This window comes from Mastomys coucha, unplaced genomic scaffold, assembly GCF_008632895.1.
Source record: "Mastomys coucha isolate ucsf_1 unplaced genomic scaffold, UCSF_Mcou_1 pScaffold4, whole genome shotgun sequence".
Classification (NCBI taxonomy): domain Eukaryota; kingdom Metazoa; phylum Chordata; class Mammalia; order Rodentia; family Muridae; genus Mastomys; species Mastomys coucha.
Window position 1 is genome coordinate 3079472 of NW_022196910.1, and position 5445 is coordinate 3084916.

Genomic DNA, 5445 nt, shown 5'->3' on the forward strand with positions numbered 1-5445 from the left:
AAATTATAATAGTTGCTAGAGTTAGTTTGAGGCCAAGAAGAACAATTCAGGAGAAACCCAGAGAGGCCAATTTGAACCAGTCTTCTTCTTCTTTTTTTTTTTTTTTTTGAAACAGGGTTTCTCTGTATACCCCTGGCTGTCCTGGAGCTCACTCTGTAGACCAGCCTGGCCTCAAACTCAGAAATCTGCCTGCCTCTGCCTCCCAAGTGCTGGGATTAAAGGTGTGCGCCACCACCACCCGGCTGAAACAGTCTTCTTAAAGATGAATTTGATCTAGAAGAGCTGAGTTGAACTACCTAACCAGGACTCATAAAGAACTATGAAGCAGTGAGCAGCAGCAAGTATCAGAGTCTGAAAACATTCTAGGCCTAGATTAGATTGTGCATAGGCTAAAAGCTTCCCAGACTTGGCTTAGGTTAGCAGACCAAGGCAGTATGCTTCCAGGGGACAATTACATCAGGCAATTATAAGTTACTTTAACACAACACAATACCAAAAGCTAAATCACAGGAAGTCAACTCTCAAAGAAAACTGTTCCTGTTTTACATGGTGAGGAGCAGGAGCTGGGCACTTTCCCACTGAAGGACTCCAATCTCCTCCTCTGGCATCCAAGAATAAACAGACCCTGTATTACCACAGACCACAATGGCTTTACATTTTAAAATCCACAGCTTCTCTTTCAATTAAGTCCTTAGTCAGAGATATATTTCACACTGATTTAAAGTTCAAAGTCATGAGATCTACCATTTTGAATTAAAGAACTTGAAGCAACAGTGAGAAGGAAAACCATGAGTGGAAAAATCCCAAAGCATAGTTCTACAACCAAACATAAAGGGAGAATTTCTTAACTGTAGGTAAGAACTCAGCAAGAACCTAACCCTATACCTTGAAAAATACAGGATAAAAATGAGCTAAACAGATTAAGAACCCCAGTACAGGTAAAAAATGGGAAATTCGTGAATTAGAAATTATTCATTTGGAAGAATAAACTTTACCTGATTTAGCAACCATTTCTATGTGCTGCTCACCACAGGCATTGAAGAAATGCTAAGTTCAATCCAGGAGGACCATAAACCCCAAGGACAAAGCAGTGGCAGTATTCAAGGGGCATTTAAATCAGACCCCAGTCTTAGAGGGACTTACACTGGGTCTTACACTGGGACTGCTCACTCTGCACACCTGCAAGGCATGAACACTAGTTTACTATCATTCATGCCAACGTAGTCACTGCAGAGTATTCAAGGGCATCAGCCACACAGGGAGGGCACTCAACCCTAGTCCCTCCTACAACAGAGAATCTGTCCAAAATAATCTGAGTGCTCAGGAGGGCAGAAGTAGGGGAGGAACCCATGAATCTTCCTGCACATGCCTCCTCCTCTCCGTTTTCTCCCTCAACCACAGGGAGCACAGAAAAGATCTGTAAAAGCGAAATGCATTGAGTTCAAGAGTTCCTGCCTACCCATGGACCCCTTCCCCAAACAAGCAAGTTGGGAAAGGCATCGGTGGGCAGGGCCAGACTTTCTGGGCTCTGCTGAGTCACACACAGAGCAGCATTAGGCCCTGATGCTCTGTACCTTGCAGCCATGCAAGGAAGAGGAAGGTAAACGTGGCTACTTTCAGGCTTTGCTGGTCCCTTATCAGCAGCTGCCACCAGCCTGGAGCGCTGTGACCCACCAAGGAGTGCTTATGGTAGGGTTAGCTATTCGCAGTCGAAGATATTTGAGCAAGTCACCACACATGCGGGGTCAGGCCCAGCAGGAACCTTTAGAGCCACTAGGAGCTGCCAGTGGTGGGAAGCCCGCGTTTACCTTAAGAGGAATGTGCATTAGCAGGATATAGTGGCGCTTCTGGACAGATCTGCATACCAAAAGTTAGGTGGAGCATTCCCTTTATAAGGCAAAACACAGATTTAACTTCTCTGTCTAATCCAATCTTTTTAAAGTAGCAGTTCTGCCAGCTACTAGGGCCCACCCCTTGACGTCCTGAAGTCACAGTTGCACGCAGGGAAAGAGGCGGGCTAGAGCTAGAACTGAGGCTTGGATTGGCAGGGACACTTCTCTCCGAAGTGGCGATTTCGCTCTGAAGGAACAGGAGTGGCAGTGCTGTGTTTTCTTCAGTTTCTGGTCAGGACCTGGCGCCAAGGTAAGGGAGAACCTGGGCCTCTTTCTTTCTCTGCACGTAGACGTGGAAGTATGGTTAGGAGCTAGGGCTGCTGCTGGGTAGTTTGTCACAGTTCGTTCTGGGAGCCCTGGAGTGAGTGTGTGGGGGAGGGGAATATAGCAATGAAAAGGGAAAACACCCAGCAGTTCACGTGCAGTCCTCTGAAATTATAAAGAGGGGGATGGCTTGTAGCACAGTTAAAAGTTCTTGCCTAGCACACACAAAGCCCTGGATTTGATACCTACATCCAAGACATAGTAGTGCATTCCTGCAAACCCAGCACTTGATAGCTGAAGGCAGGCGAAGCAGTTCAGGGTCATCTTCATGGACGTAGGAAACGTGAGGTCAGCTTTGGGCTACGTGTTTATTGACTCAAAGTGAGCAGATTTCTGCTGAAGTCATTCCCATTGGGTCCTGGGAGCCTCTTGCTTTCCTGGCATCTGGGACCCTCCAGTGGCTACCCCCAGTTCCTCATCCCTCACTGCTACATATTTTTATTCGATTCCCTGACCCTCTGTACTTCTCTCTCGTCTGCTCCAGTACCTGATACTGCTCCACTTATTTCCTTCCCCTCTTCTCTCCCTCCCAGGCCCTCCCTCCCTCCACCTCCCTTGGTCATCCTGTTCCCCCATAAATGCAGGACTGAAGCATCCCCTTCCTCCTAAGCTTCATATGGTCGGTGAGTTGTATTGTGGGCTTTGTGAGCTTCTCTGCCAATATTCACTTATCAGTGACTACCTACCATCTGTGTTCTTTTGCATCTGGGTTACCTCACTCGGGATGATCTTTTCTAGTTCCGTGCATTTGCCTAAGAATTTCATGAAGTCATTGTTTTTAATAGCTGAGTAGTACTCCATTGTGTGAATGTACCACATTGTCTGTATCCATTCCTCTGTTGAGGGACATCTAGGTTCTTTTCAGCTTCTGGCTATTATAAATAAGGCTGCTATGAACATAGTGGAGCTTGTGTCCTTATTACATGTTGGAGCATCTTCTGGGTATATGCCCAGGAGTGATATAGCTGGGTCTTCAGGTAGAACTATTTCCAATTTTCTCAAGAACTGCCAGATTGATTTCCAAAGTGATTTTACCAGCTTGCAGTCCCACAAGCAATGGAGGAGTGTTTCTCTTTCTCCACATTCTCACCAGCATCTGCTCTCACCGGAGTTTTTGATCTTAGCTGTTCTGACTGGAGTGAGGTGGAATCTCAGGATTGTTTTGATTTGCATTTCCCTTATGATGAAAAATATTGAGCATTCCTTTAAGTGTTTCTCAGCCATTCCAGATTCCTCAGTTGAGAATTCTTAGCCCTTTACCCAATTCTTTAATGGGGTTATTTGGTTCTCTGGAGTCTAACTTCTTGAGTTCTTTGTATATTTTGGATATTAGGCCTATAGCAGATGTAGGGTTGGTAAAGATCTTCTTCCAATCTGTGGGTTGCTGAAATGCACACAGCAAAGGGTACATAGAACCTGTAGAGACCATCTCCAGTAGATAGGCACAACCCCTAGTCAACGGGTAGGGCCACCCACCCATCTCAAAATTTTTAATCCAGAAATGTTCCTGTCTAAAGGAAAAACAGGAACAAAAAATGGATTAGAAACTGAAGGAGGGCCATCCTGGGACCACCTGGGGATCCATCCTGTCTGCAGACAACAAACCCAACACTGTTGCTGTTGCAAAGAGGCACTTCCTGATAGGAACCTGGTGTGGCTTTTCCCTGGGAGGTTCTGCCAGCACCTGACCAATGCAGATGTGGATGTTCAAAACCAACCCTCAGACTGAGCTTGGGGACCCAGGTGGGGGAGCTGGCAGAAGAACTGAAGGAATGGAAGGGGATTGCCACCCTATAGGAAGAACAATGTTGGCTAGCCGGTCCCCCCAGTGCTCCCAGGGACTAGACCACCAACCAAGGAGTGTACAGAGAGGGACCTATGGCTTCAGACACATATGTAGCTGAGGATGGCCTTGTCTGACATTAATGGGAGGATTGCTCCTTGGTCCTGTGGAGGTTTGATGCCCCAGTGAAGGGGGATGCTGGAGCAGTAGGGCAGGGGTGGGTGGGTGGGTGGGGGAGCACCCTCAAAGAGACACAGGGGAGGGAGGGAAAGGGTAGGTTTAGGATGGGAGGATTGTCAAGGGGTAACTGGGAAGGGGGATGTCATTTGAGATGTAAACGAATGGAATGATTAATAAAAAATATAAGCGAGCAGAAAAAAAAATGGTCCTTCTAAATATGGACCACAGTCTAGTTGTCTTGGCCCCACCACGTTGGTGTTCTACAGCCTTAGAAGGGGGTCCTGCAGCCCTTCTGAGGATAAAAGACACTTGTTCCCCTTGTGTCCAGGCCAAAATGTGGATCTTGCTCAACCCCTAGTCCCAGGCTTCCAGTGTTTTATCCCTTCCAAGGATATCATTGGATATCTAAACTTTGGGAGGACAGAAGGAGCTTTGGATGAAAAAAAAAAGATTAATTATTAAAGAGAGTTTCTGAAGACACCTGGTTTCTCTCAATATAAAAATCCAGTAAAATATCAAGAAATGGAGAAATAGGGAATAAACATAGAATACTGGAGAGAGAGTGAATATCATCAGATCACATGATACAAGTCAGTCAGTCCTGCCACCAACACTTTATTCTTGTTATGGCAAACAGACACTCTTTCAGCCTTGGAGCCTCTTGTGCTTGGCTTGAGCAGGGACCAGTCAACAGCTATCTGTATGTACCTGGTCTCCCTTGCTATATTGATCCCTCAATCCAGAGTACCAATTGCAGAAACTTGCTCCTTGGGATCTGGACATCTGGGCTCAGTATAGGCCTCAGAAAGCAGAAGTTGTCTAGAAGAGCACATTTCTGGAACCCTGCTCATTGAAGCACAGATAGTAATGAGCAGAGAGTGGGCAGGCAGTGCAGTGCTCATATGGTCAGACTGCCCCTAATAAATAGGAAGGAGATACACCTCCTGGATTCAGGCCTAGAAATGGACAGAAGGCTATGATGGCCCCCACCATCTCACCTTTAGTGTTTGTTTGTTTGTTTTAATTTCCTAAAAGAAGATAGAGAAAGTGACACCAGGAGAGCCATGACCCACCCTGTCCCTCCATATCATTATAAATACCAACCTCAGCCCACTTCTTAGGAGAATGTGCATTTGGGCTATCCTCTACCCTGCTCAGTTCCTTCTAAACATTCAGCACATACACACTGGAAAGCCTTTAACCCCACTGTCCCTCACATACACAGACACACACAGACACACATACACACACACACACACACACACA

General features: G+C 46.2%; 1 protein-coding gene across 2 annotated transcripts in view; it reads left to right on the forward strand.

The window, feature by feature from the left end:
• Window positions 1-2009: 2009 nt before the first annotated feature.
• The window catches only part of LOC116076278 (zinc finger protein 431-like), a 14117-nt gene continuing 10681 nt past the window's right edge, over window positions 2010-5445 (forward strand). Inside the window, exons 1-2 of one of the 2 annotated variants that reach the window (XM_031349976.1) lie at window positions 2031-2142; window positions 2750-2839. The gene's annotated coding sequence lies outside the window, so the exon portion shown is untranslated. Of the gene's footprint in view, window positions 2143-2749; window positions 2840-5445 lie in introns of both variants that reach the window. The other variant, XM_031349975.1, reaches the window with a different exon arrangement.